Here is a 13,537-nt window from a genome sequence, read left to right on the forward strand (position 1 = left end):
ATAAAAATGCAGTCCAATCTCAAATACACTTTATGCGAGCCCGAGAAAAAGCAGTATGTCTTCTGATTGGGGTGTAGCCACCTCCACACATCCGTAACCCCCAGGTTGTCAGTCATTTGGGATAGGGGAGTCCGATCTCTGGACGCCGTTCCCGTCCGATCCAGCTCTAGGTCCATCACATCATTGAAATCTCCCCCAAGAATCTGTGTGGTGTCCGCTGTATCTAGTAGTATATTTGCCACTTTCTTGAGCGTGTTGGCCTGTAGTTTCGGAGGGGCATACACTGAGAGTATAGTGTACTCGAGTCTATTCCATGTCCCCTTTACCCCCACATATGTTCCCTGTGGGTCTGTCCATGTTTGAGCTATACAAAACGGTGTGGTCTTTTTTACAATAGTTGCCACCCCTCTCGAGTCCGTGGTGTATCCTGTGTGTGCCAATACCTTGTACTGTACCCTGGCTAGGAAGGCACAGTTAGTCCCCTTAAGGTGGGTTTCCTGCAACAGTGTTATGTCGGGGTTCAGTCTTTTAATATAAGAATTCACCAACCCCCTCTTAATATTGCTGCCAAGCCCGTTGACGTTCCATGTCAGGACACTGAATCCCCTTTGGTCTCTGCAGAGTCTCACGTGTTCATTCGCCAGTCTGGAGTGTGTGTTGCATAGTGTAGTTGGTTGCCTGTGTGGAGGTGTTGTTTGGAGTACTTAAATGTGCGGCCACCATAACATGATTGTCCCCCCCTCCCCTTCCCAACTCCCCCCCTCCCCCCACCCTGCCCAACCCCCAACTGGAGTCCTGTCCCTCAACCCCCCCTAACTGTAAACACCCATAGCTGCCCCCGTGCCCCCCTCCCTTCCACCCCCCTTCAGTCTCAACTTCTGCGGAACCAAAACTGCTGGCGGAGAGGGTCTGTCGCCCCCCCTGTGTTCCCCCCACTCAACCTGGAGTTGGGTCTTACGTAGCAGTTGAGTTTCCCGCCCCCGCCCGTTTAGCCTGAAGGAATAAAGAACATAGCATAGAAATAAATAACAAACAGTAGGTAAAAGGGGTGTTTGTAACTTGCGTGCCCCCTCAGCGATGAGCTGCTTTCTCTGGTACCAGTCCTGTCCCTTATCAGGAATGTGAGTCCTGTGTCCCATTGCCCAGATCTTCCACCTGGCCGGGCGTTTCTTTCTCTAGTTCCCGGATTGCACTCTCTAGGGGATGTAAGGAGCATCCTTCTGGTTCCTCAGCTTCCGATGTTCGGCCTTCCGAGTCTTCTCCCTTGTCTGAACCATCCTGATCGGCCAGGCAGCTGAATCTAGACCCGGACGCTGTTACTTTCTCCGCTGAGGATGTTGAGTTCCGTCTTCTCCGTCCCAAAATGTCGGTTCCTGGATAAGGTGTAGTCTACGTACGTCTCCTGGTCCGTGGCTTTTTGAGTCTTTGAGTCTTAGGGGGGCTGTTTCTAAGGTTAGCGGCTGCCAGCTTGTCCCTTATCCTGCGACCTTCTTCTCTAGCCCCTCAGAGTATTGGATGTTCCTCCAGCCACTGCCAGGCCTCTTCCGGTTGGTTGAAGAAGTTTGTCCTGCCCTCAAATATTACTTTCAACTTCGCTGGGAAGAGCAACATGTACATTATGTGTAAGTCTCTCAACTTTGCTTTTACTGTATCGTAGGAGTGTCTTTGTTTCTGGACATCCTGGCTGTAGTCTGGAAAGATCATTATGTTTGTATTTTCCAGTCGTATCTCCCCCAACTTCCTGGCCTTTTGGAGTATTAGGTCTCTGTCCACAAAGTTCACGAAGCGTGCGATGACCGGTCGCGGCCTCGCTCCTTCCGGCGGCTTCACCAATAGCGCTCTATGTGCCCGCTCAATGATGAAGCAGTTCGAGAAGTTTGCCTGCGGGAACGTCATCTTCAGCCAGGAGTGTAGATAAGTCGCCATGTCGGTCCCTTGAGGTTCTGTAATTCTCAAGACTGACTCCATTTTATATTGTGCCACCATTTTGTGTTGCCCTCAGGTAGGCCTGTGAAGGTAGCCTGGCGAATAAAGTGGCCTGGTCTTCTTAGTCCATGTATACATTAACTAAGGTTTTTTTAGATTCTGAAATGAACTGTAAGAAACTGACCTCTTCACCTGAAACTGACCTCGCAAAGCCAATTTCCCTGATCGATCTTTGTCTGAGATTGCCAATCAATGTTCAGGACATCGTTAACTTTTAGTTTCCTTGCACATGCCTTATCTTGTTCATCATCTGTTACTGTTTCTTTTTATGTTTCTTCATTACATGGGTTATGCTTTCAATTATAGGTTTGTCCGGCTTTTGGAGGTTGAATTTGGGACATTCTTAATGATTAACTTTTGGGTTGGGATACTGAATATGTAATCATGCCATGCCCTGAAGTGCCATCTAAATCAGATTAACCTTTGTGAACTATGTAATTATAATGTTTTGCCGATATCCTGCGAAAACCCCAAAGGCTACTCACCTGCTGACCCCCCAGATTTTCCATTTGTTTAGGAATGTATTTGGTACAACTCCCTTACATGCCTGGGGCAGGATAAAGAGTATATAATATGTGAAGTGAGACCATTCTAGCAGACTGCCTCATTCAGTTGCTAAGGCTTCTGTGTGACGTAGTCTCACTCATTTGAGGTTAGTAAAAATGTTATTTTATATTCTAGCTTCTGGGCCAAATTCTTTATTATTGGCTTGAATGGACTAAGTATCTGTGAGACCCCTGAGAAGGAGTTTTGATTTCTACACCCTTCGATGCCTTCTCCAAAGCCCACGAAATGGAGGTTATTGCATCGCGCTCTGTTTTCCGCATCATCTACTTTCCAGAGCAGTTGCCGGAGTGATGCTTGGAGCTCCGCCATGTCCTTCCGGAGAGTGCTACAGGAGTCTTCTGCCTCGCCTTTCCGTGTCTCCGCTGTAGTCACCCTCTCCGTCAGTTTTTGGAAATCCTGGCGCAGAAGCAGCAACTCCGAGCCAACTTCACCTATTTTGACCTCCAAGGCTGCCCTCGAGTCTTGTATGTCCATTCTAGACGCTTGTATCGCCTCCAGCAGCATTGCAGTGTCCGAGCGTGCACTAGAGGTCACTCTGCTTGTGCTGAAGTTACCCTTCTCCTGCCGCCTTCTGGTGCCCCTAGGTCTCTCCTCCCAGTCTGATGCAGTATTCCAGGATCGGAGCTCTCAGGAGCAGGCCCGTTCCACCGCAGCGCCCCCTTCGTGGGCCCCGGGGTCTTGTCTGCCTCCCTTCTGGTGATATTTACAACAAGGGGTGGTGAGGGACAGAGTCTCTGAATTAAGCAGAAAGCTCTCACCCAGTCAAGAGATCAGGGCTAGATCCAACACCGTTTTTTAGCTCACTGCACCATCCCAGTTTCAGAACCTGGCTGTATGCAAATTAGTCTGTTCCTGTCCCAGTGCATGATGGGAACAGGGCAAACCAAACTACAAAAGCCAATTCTTACACTGGGAAGGAAACAAGCTCCCGGGGACCGGTTTCTGGCATTACAGCCGTCTTCGGCCCGGTTTGCTTGAATCCTGATGGTGCAATGAGCAAGGGTCTCACATCTGAGAATACCCTTCCACGCTTAGGGTGGACAAAAATATTTACAACAAGGGGTGGTGAGGGACAGAGTCTCTGAATTAAGCAGAAAGCTCTCACCCAGTCAAGAGATCAGGGCTAGATCCAACACCGTTTTTTAGCTCACTGCACCATCCCAGTTTCAGAACCTGGCTGTATGCAAATTAGTCTGTTCCTGTCCCAGTGCATGATGGGAACAGGGCAAACCAAATTACAAAAGCCAATTCTTACACTGGGAAGGAAACAAGCTCCCGGGGACCGGTTTCTGGCATTACAGCCGTCTTCGGCCCGGTTTGCTTGAATCCTGATGGTGCAATGAGCAAGGGTCTCACATCTGAGAATACCCTTCCACGCTTAGGGTGGACAAAAATATTTACAACAAGGGGTGGTGAGGGACAGAGTCTCTGAATTAAGCAGAAAGCTCTCACCCAGTCAAGAGATCAAGGCTAGATCCAACACCGTTTTTTAGCTCACTGCACCATCCCAGTTTCAGAACCTGGCTGTATGCAAATTAGTCTGTTCCTGTCCCAGTGCATGATGGGAACAGGGCAAACCAAACTACAAAAGCCAATTCTTACACTGGGAAGGAAACAAGCTCCCTTTCTCACTGCTCCATCAGGATTCAAGCAAGCCGGGCCGAAGACGGCTGAAATGCCAGAAACCGGTCCCCGGTAGCTTGTCTCCTTTCTGGTGAAGAATTGGCTTGGTAGTTTAGTCTGCCCTGTTCCCATGATGCACTGGGCCAGGGACAGACTGATTTGCATATAGCCAGGTTCTGAGCTGGGATGGGGCAGTGAGATAAATAACGGTGATGGATCAAGCCCTGATCTTTGGACCGGGTAAGAGTGGTCTGCTTAATTCAGACACTCTGTTCATCACCACCCCCTTTTCTGAATCCCTTCTGGTGATGGCAGTCCTGGTGTGGGCGGGTGCGTTCCGCCGGTCACTCCCCAGCCCTCGTAGGCTGCCAAACTCGTGTCTCGCCCTCGTCTCTGGTAGTAGATAGTCCGCGGCTCTCCTTTGGCCAGGCAGGCCGGTCGCTCGGGGTTCTAGGCAGGCCCAAATACTTCCTAGGGAGCCTGCACCACCGGGGGCTCATCAGCTGCTCTGAGGGCGCTGCGCCGGGCCTCTCCCCTCCGTGGCAGCGCTGCGCCGCACCGCTTGTCTTTGCTACCCTTCAGACGCCTTTGGATCGGGGTCCGGGATCGGGCCTTTACCGCACTCGGCTCTTTGCTGTGTCTCCGGCCGCCATCTTGGTGCAGTCCTCCCGTGCTGCCGGCCGCCCAACTTCCTTGAGGGGCCTGCCTCCGGGTTAGTGCAGGTTGCGAAGGCGCTCCGCTTTGCCACAAACAGATTCTACCCTCGGGTCACCGTAAATGTCGAGGCGAGGATCGGGCATTACCTTGCTCGGCCCGTCCTGTCGAAGGCGGCCGCCATCTTGGTGCAGTCGGGTCTTACGATCGGCTTTTTTAAAGTCGGGTTTCTCTTCTGGAACGTGGAAATTCCGCGTTTTTTTGTTTCCATAGGGTCCTGGACCTCTGCAGACCCACCTCCGTCGTGTTAGGGTATCAGGGCTATATATTTCGTCGGATCTTGAAACAGCTCATCGGGAGCTCCATAAAGGCACATCCTAGCCGGCCATGCCCCTCAAGGAGTAATCATGAGGACTTTGTAGAACTGCCTTTTTGAAGTCACACACTGAAGGGCGATCATGTCTTCAACCGTCGCCATTTTAGGGCCAGGCATTGCTCAGCATGAAACTCCTATGAGATCTATAAACGGACATAGAAATATTTTGTAATCTCCAGTGCTGAAATGGTTTTTATTCCAACACGCTTGCATAATGCCTCGTTTGAGGTCTGCTGTGGCACAGGAAAACAGTAAAAATGCTCCGCTTTGCTTAAGGCGCCACCATTTTGGGTGCTGAAAACCTTCGACCCATGATCAATTAAGTAGTTAAAAATTGTCCAGAAATGAAAAAGTAACTGGCACCCCTTGATCGAACGTAGACGGAGGGGAGGGACCCCACAATCGGCACACTTTCTGCCAAGCCTTGTGCCCGAGGATCCCAGGTAATGAGGAAAAGTTGAGCCTCTGGGCAGGGATCGCGGTTGCAGGCAACGTTTTCAGGGCAAACTGGCAACCCAAGATCCCGAATCTCATGAGCCAGGCCATCTCGCTTGAGCCCTTATCAGGCAGCCGATAGGTGCCTGCAGTTACCCGGTGCAGGAGATCAACACCAGGTAAACCGCGCTCTGTCACACAGCAGCAGACTGAGCCGGGAGTGGAAGGTGCAATGAGTGGTGTTGGGGTCCGGCAGTGTAGGAGCGAACCAGGGTAACCGCATCTGACGTTCCAGCAGGAGAGATGGATGTCCAGTTCCGCTTCCACTGTAAGTTTTGGAAGTGGAGCGCAGTCCGGTTCAAAAGGCAGGTGGGGGGATGTCCAGGGCCGGTGCAAATTATTTGCTATTTTTGATGCCTTGTGAGTTAAAAAAAAGAAAATGTATGTTCTAATATTTTGTAATGATAACGTAATATTCTAGAAATTGACATGACAAAACAAAATACATTTTTGATATTAGTTAGGCAACATTTTGGCCCCATTTACGATACAGCCCGTAAACGCACCGACCTCTGGGCGGAGCCTTTAGGGCCACATCATAATGGGCCGGACTGTTTCCTTACAGACTGCCTAATTTTGATGGACCCGTTCAAAAAGAAAACCGACCGGTCATTCCACCAGTTGGAATCTGGCCTGTAATCTCATGCGCGGCTCTTTCCACTCTTGAGATTACAATGCACGCTTTCCGAAACCGGTTTCTATGTGGATCTGTCCAACATGAAAACCATGTATGAAAGCGAGTTAGGGGGCCACAGCATGGCCCCCTTTGGTGCCTGGCCTCTGGTTGGAGGCTGAGGGGGCACCTATGGTGTCCCCCTCTTGATGCCTGCAGCTTGTGGCAGGCACCTTGAGGTGCACACACAAAGGGGGTGGAGAGCAAAAGACAAAACTTATAACAAAGCAGACAAACTCTTCTGTTTGAAAAAACTGCCCTCACTCACATACCGAAGTATGTGACATGCTTCTTTATAGGGCCTGCTTACAATACGCCCTGGTGTAGCCACACACAGGGCGGAGCGTAAGGGAGGGGAAAAAATAATAAATTCCACACAACACAACGTACGACCATGAAACTCAACATATTAAACACGTAACATATAGTGTGAAAAAGCAGTGCCAATCACCAAGTGGCTCAATAAAGTAGTGCAACAAAAAGAGTGCAGTTAATTGGAAGTGGTTAAAACTGGTTTAAGGGTACCAACCAAAACATTTTTTTTTATTCTCAGGTTCCCCCACCAGGGTTAAAAAAAAAGGATGGGTAATATCTTATTGAGAAAGTGAGGTTTCTCAAAACTTCCCTCTTATTACTGCTGTGGTCAACATGTTTCGACTGACTTACTGTGCCTCGAAAGGTCACCCCGGTCTTCTTTAGGACTGATGTTGCTTCCAGTACCACTTATGGCCCCACCGTATTTCGGTTATTGTGCCTTGAAGTACGAGCCGGTCTACCTAGATCCTAGCTCCTCTTATCACGTGTGGAGAATTTTCCCAATAGTCAGGGAGAACATTACGGAGTTTATATGATATATAAACCCAAACTGGTGTCCGGCAGGAGGGTATCCCAGGAACACAACTATTCCTGCCAAATCGGCCTGCTTTCCAAAACACCGTGAAGAACTGCCTGCCATGGGGTGCAGGGAATGGACTGCATCTCCCATTTCACTATGGGAGCATGCATTACGGCCAGTTTACAGCCATAATGCATGCTCCCCATAGTGAAATATAGGAATGTTACCAAACAGTGGGGCATATTATCAAGAAAAGGCGATAAAATTATCGCTGCATTAGCGGCATGAAACTGCTGCTAAAGCGGAGATAATGGGCTTGAGATAATAAGCACTTGTGAATTCCCATAGAAGCCCATGTTCTGGTGCGAACATGAGCTTCTACTGGAATTCTCAAGGGCATATTATCAAGCCCATTATCGCCGCTTTAGTGGCAGTTTCCTGCCACTAAAGCAGCGATAATTTTAACGCTGTTTCTTGATAATATGCCCCAGTGTTTGGTCGCACCCTAAAGGGGCAATCGGAACCGCGACTGGTTGTCGGTGGGTCTCATGACAGAGTCGGTGTCGGGCAGTAGTGAATCAGCCTGACATCGTAATGATTTGCTTGTTATGTAAGTTATTTCATTTTTTTTAATTATCTATTTAGGTGATTTTATGTACAATATATATTTTTATTACTAATTTCTTTTGTAAAATCAAATTTATAATTATCTATTATAAAGTATATAATTTTGAAATGCTTTATTTATATGTTGTGTTATTTTAAGAGTTAATTATGTTGAAACACTATATTAGATTGCAGTGGGAATAGCAAGAGCCATTTCTGAACTGTCCAACAGTTCCCCCTAAAAGGCTTATATTGGAGTAAAATAGCAAATGCCACCCCTTTGGCGTCCAACATCTTCCCTAAATGGCTTAAGTAGAAGTGGGAATAGTAAATTTCAACCGTTTAGTGTCCAACACTGACCCCAAAATGGTTTAGAACCTTATTATGAGTTTGGTAGTGCTGGAGCGGGACCACCTAGCTCCTGCATCGCCAAGTCCGTGTATGAACCGCCTTCCAGATCAAGAGTTTTCTCCTGGTCTGGTGGAATTATTTGGCGTTCCCAGGGCAGTGCCATATGAAGTAGGCACTGCAATGGGAATGTCCTAGGCAATACATGCACTACATGGTCTGGTTCAGTTCATGGCGTGCAGGTACTGGTGTGCATGCAGACAGGGGAGCACATTTTGTGCCCCCCTGTGTGCATCCACATGGCGTGAGGCACCAGCGGGCCCTGTAGGGTCCCCTTTGTTTCCTCACTGCCACACTTTTCATGGTGGTCGCACCACCATGAAAAGTGTGGCCGTGAGAAAACTCGTAATATGCTTCGAGGGGCCTAGCATATTGCATTCTCAGGACCACCGCACAACTGCCATAAAACAGCGGTCGTTGTGGTCCCAGGGCAGCCCTACCGGCCTAGTTGTAATACGGTAGTCAGGAGACGCCACCCTGAGTCTGGCGGTCCGTTGACCGCCAGACTCATAATAAGGACCGTAGTTTGAAAAGGGAATAGGAAATGTGACCTCTTCAGTATCCAACAATTTCTTCAACATGGGTTAGATTGAACTGGGAGTAGTAAATGTCACCCCTTTAACGTCTAACACCTTCTTCAAAATGGCTTAGATCACAGTGGGAATAGTAAATATAATCTGTTTAGCATTCAACACCTTCCTCTAAATGGCTTACATTGGAGTGGGAATAGTAAAAGCAGGTCCTTTAGTGCCCAATACCTTCCCCAAAATGTCTACGATTGGAGTAGGAATACTAAATGTAACCCCTATAGTGCCAGACCTTCCCCAAAATGGCTTAGATTGCACTGGGAATAGTAAATTCCCCCACTTTAGTGTCCAACATTTGGATAGTAAATGTAAACTTTTCTGTGGTCAACACCTTCCTCAAAATGGTTTAGATTGCAGTGGGAATAGAAAATGTAAACCTTTTAGTGACCAATATCTTCTGTATAATTGCTTAGATTAGAGTAGGAATATTAAATGTCACCCCTTTATAGTGTCCAGCAACTTCACCTAATTGGCTTAGATTGGGATGGGAATAGTAAATGTCACCCATTCAATGTCTAATACTGTCTTCAAAATGACTTAGATTGAAGTGGAAATAGTAAATGTAACTCCTTTAGTGGACAACATCTTACTAAAAAATGATTTAGATTGGAGTGGGAAAAGTAAATGTCACTCTTTTAGTGTGCAACACCTTCCCCTTAAATGGCTGACATTGGAGTGGGAATAGTAAATATAAGTCTGTTAGTGTTTAATACCATCCTCAAAATGGTTTTCATTGGAGTAGGAATAGTACACTGAACTCCTCCATTACCGTGCTCAAAAATGGCTTAGGTTGGAATGTTCATAGTTATTGTCAACCCATTAGTACCCAACACCTTCCCAAATTGGCTTGAATTGCAGTGAGAATATTAAATGTCACCCATTAAGTGTTCAGCACCTTCCTCAAAATGGCTCAGATTGAGGCATGAATAGTAAATGCAAACTTTTTAGAGTTCAACACCTTTCCCAAAATTGCTTAGATTTGAGTGAAAATAGTAAATGTAAACCCTTCAGTGTCTAACACCTTACTCAAAATGACATATTGGAATGAGAATAGTAAGTTAGTAATTATTAGGTGTGTTTAAATAAATATTTTAATTACTTCTGATGGAATTTGCATGTTTTCTTCAAATTTTCTTTCCCTGTTTTCTGTTGGCAAGCCTTCAGAGTTTCATAGTTTTTCAGCTTTATTCTTTTTGGTGTAGTAAATGATCAAATGTTGTGTTCCTTTTATATTGTATTTAGTTAGTTTACTTTAAAGTTATTTTTATGGGTTGGTGTTCATTTAGTTAAAATCTGTTTTTCAGTTATTGCCTTATATGGTGGATGCCAATTGATGTTTCTGTTTTAATATTAAATAAAAATGTATATTCTTTGTGTTATTTTTGGGTTTGTAATTATGACTTTGGTGGTGTGGGAGCAGGGCACCAAGCCACTGTCCTGCTCTCACACCGCCAAAGCCAACTGCTGACCGACTGCCGGATTGCAAGTTGTAATCTGGGCAGGCGGTCCTGCAGCAGAGGGATCTTGGCACTGCCTTTCAAAGGCTCATAGGAGATCTTTAGAGGCAGCGCTGAGGGCCTGCCACAACGAGTTCCAGGACTGTAAAGTACATACTGTGCTGGAACTGTGGTTACATGCAAACAGGAGGACACAACATGCACCCCACTGCATGCATTGCTAGGACCTGAGGGAACAGGGAGCCCTATGGTGAGGAAACTCGTAATCTGCATGACGGTGCCACAGGGGCGCCATCAAGCTTATTGCAGCCTCAAGACTGCCATGCCAACACCAGGGATCGTGGATCTCTGGCAGGTGTGTCGGTCCTATGGAGGTCGGGCCACTGATTCGGCAGTCCCCGACCGCCACTACACCTCCACTGCAAGATTGGCAGTCCTATAGATCTCCGAACTCGTAATTAGGCCCCAAGTATTTATAGTTTCTTAATTATTTGATCTGCTGAAGTGTGTATATGTATTTTTAAGTAGCTGTACCGGCCACGCTTTGCTGTGGCTCAGTCTGGTTAAATGGAAGAGAAAGAAAAGAGTAAGCACACATTTCTAATATGTTTAATTTCACACTGCTTGTGGGTATACAATATGTTTTTGTCCATCCTAATATATGTAAACTATTGCCTATATGCGTCCCTTGTGTTTGTTGCGCAGCAACCAAATCAATAGGGTCTGTTCGGGTTGCAAAGTGAACCAACTCCTCCCCCCTCCCTCCACCCACTTCCCAGTCTGCCATTCTGGCACCAACTGTCCATCTTAATATATGTAGACTATTGTCTATATGTGTCTCTTGTATTTGTTGCGCAGAAACCAAATCAATAGGGTCTGTTCATCCTTTCGATTAAAAACATGCACGTATTGGACACACGCGTATTTTAATCCAACGTTGTGTATATATCAACACACGCTAATGTTGCAAAGTGAACCAACTCCTCCCCCTTCCCTCCACCCACTTCCCGGTCTGCAATCCTAAAACCAACTGCCCATCCTAATATATGTAGACTATTGTCTATATGTTTAATTTCACAATGCTTGTGGGTATACAATATGTTTTTGTCCATCCTAATATATGTAAACTATTGCCTATATGCGTCCCTTGTATTTGTTGCGCAGCAACCAAATCGATATGGTCTGTTCGGGTTGCAAAGTGAACCAACTCCTCCCCCCTCCCTCCACCCACTTCCCGGTCTGCCATCCTGACACCAACTGTCCATCCTAATATATGTAGACTATTGTCTCATGCGTGTATTGTAGTTGTTGCGCAGCAACCCAATCAATGGGGTCTGTTCGTCATTTAGATTAAAAACACGCGCGTATTTGACAGGTGCGTATTCAAATCTAACGTTGTGTATATATAAACACGCGCTTATTCGAATTCAACATTGTGTCAAAATTTCAAATCAATCGGTGAAGAACTTTCGTAGATTTTAAGATTTTTATCAAACGCACATTGACATTTTTATGTGTCTTTTTGTGCTTTCGATTAAAAACACGCGTGTATTCGACACGTGCCTATTCGAAACCAACGTTGTGTATATACCAACATGCGCGCATTGGAATGCAACGTTGTGTCAAAATTTCAAAGCAATCAGTGAAGAACTTTCAGAGATTTGAGATTTTGAACAAACGAACAGTTACATTTTTATTTGTATAGAAAGATGTTATAAAATTAATATATTTTTAAATTATGTATTAATGTTTTTAGAATTGAATTACATTTTTTCTTTAAATTGAAATATAGCTCATGTATTATTTTATACTGTTTTGCTTAATTTTTAAGATATTAATGTAGTCAATATTATGTGTTTCGATGTTTTTGACATTTTATAAATGTACTTAAAGTTAACAATATTTTTGTTCTATACTTTTATTTTTAGCAATGGTATATTGGTATCAATATTTGTGTTTTTGTTAGCTAAGTATAGGAAGGTACCATTTTAGTAAACAAAATTCAAACTATGATATTAGTATGAATCAATTTTGCTTTGATCAATATTTTGTCATTGATCCCTGATCACTTTAACTGGCAGGAAGCTGCAGTGTTAGTAGCATGGAGAATCCAGGAGACATGAAGTTACATCAAGCCAAAGGATCTTGTCTTTCTTGGAAGAGCTGTATATGGCAGGATGACTTCTCACTGAGCTCATATTGGTGTACTGACCATCTCAATTGATGGTTATGGTAGGCATGGGCGGAAAATCAGTTTCGCTCGCGGATTTTGCGGATTTTCGGTAAATTCGCAATCCGCGAGATTCGCGAATCTCCCGCAAAATCCGCAAATCCGCGAGCAGCGGATTTTGCTCGCACTGCTCGCACTGTTCGCGTGAGTTCGCGGCTTCCCAGTACAACTTCGCGCCCCGCGAATAAGTGCAAAATTGCAGAAATACGATCTAATCAAAACTGAAACTACTTACCAGGTTCAAAAGTTCAGGCTCATCATTAGTAGCCATTTCCTGTAGTGCTTGCTGAGGGGCCCCTCCAGAGTTCAGTTGCCAGTTGCAACTATTATGTGACCCTGCTCTGAACCTCAGAATAGTTACACATATGCCACAAAGGTCCTGAATTACAGCTAAGGGAGACAAGCAGGAGCCAGGCTGGCAGTTCAAATCCATTAATCAGCCCCTAATTCATTATTGTCAGTTGGGGAAGGGCAGGTGTTGTAACTAATTTTGCAACAATGAAAGCACTTAGCAAGTGCAAAAGTTCACTAATCAGGAAGCACTAAGGAAGCAGGTGCCAGCTAAAAAAATATTCTGTGACACATTAATCAGCCCCAAATTAATTCAGGTCACTTGAGGCAGGGAAGGTGTGCTTGCGTTGCCACAATAATGTACACTGACTGGACAACCAGAGGGTGCTGTGATGAAACAGAGGGTGGCATGGGTGGGCCAGAGGGTGGCATGAGTAGTCAGAGAGTGGCAGTGGTGACAGAGAGTGGCAGTGATGAAGAAGAGTGTCCCAAACAGGCTGGACACGTAGAAACAACAAGTTCGCGAAACTTGCGACCCGACAGGTAAGTTCGCAATTTGCGACATTGTACAAAACCCTCGCGAACTGGCAGAAACCCGCGCAAACACAAAAAAAAAAAATCCGCAAATTCGCGAGAATTCGCGGATTTTGCGGATTGCGAGTTCGCAAATCCGCAAAATTCGCGAACGCGAGATTCGCAAAATTCGCCCATGCTTAGTTATGAGATGTACGAGCACCATAGAGGCCTTT

This window comes from Lissotriton vulgaris, chromosome 9 (genome assembly GCF_964263255.1).
Source record: "Lissotriton vulgaris chromosome 9, aLisVul1.2, whole genome shotgun sequence".
Taxonomy (NCBI): domain Eukaryota; kingdom Metazoa; phylum Chordata; class Amphibia; order Caudata; family Salamandridae; genus Lissotriton; species Lissotriton vulgaris.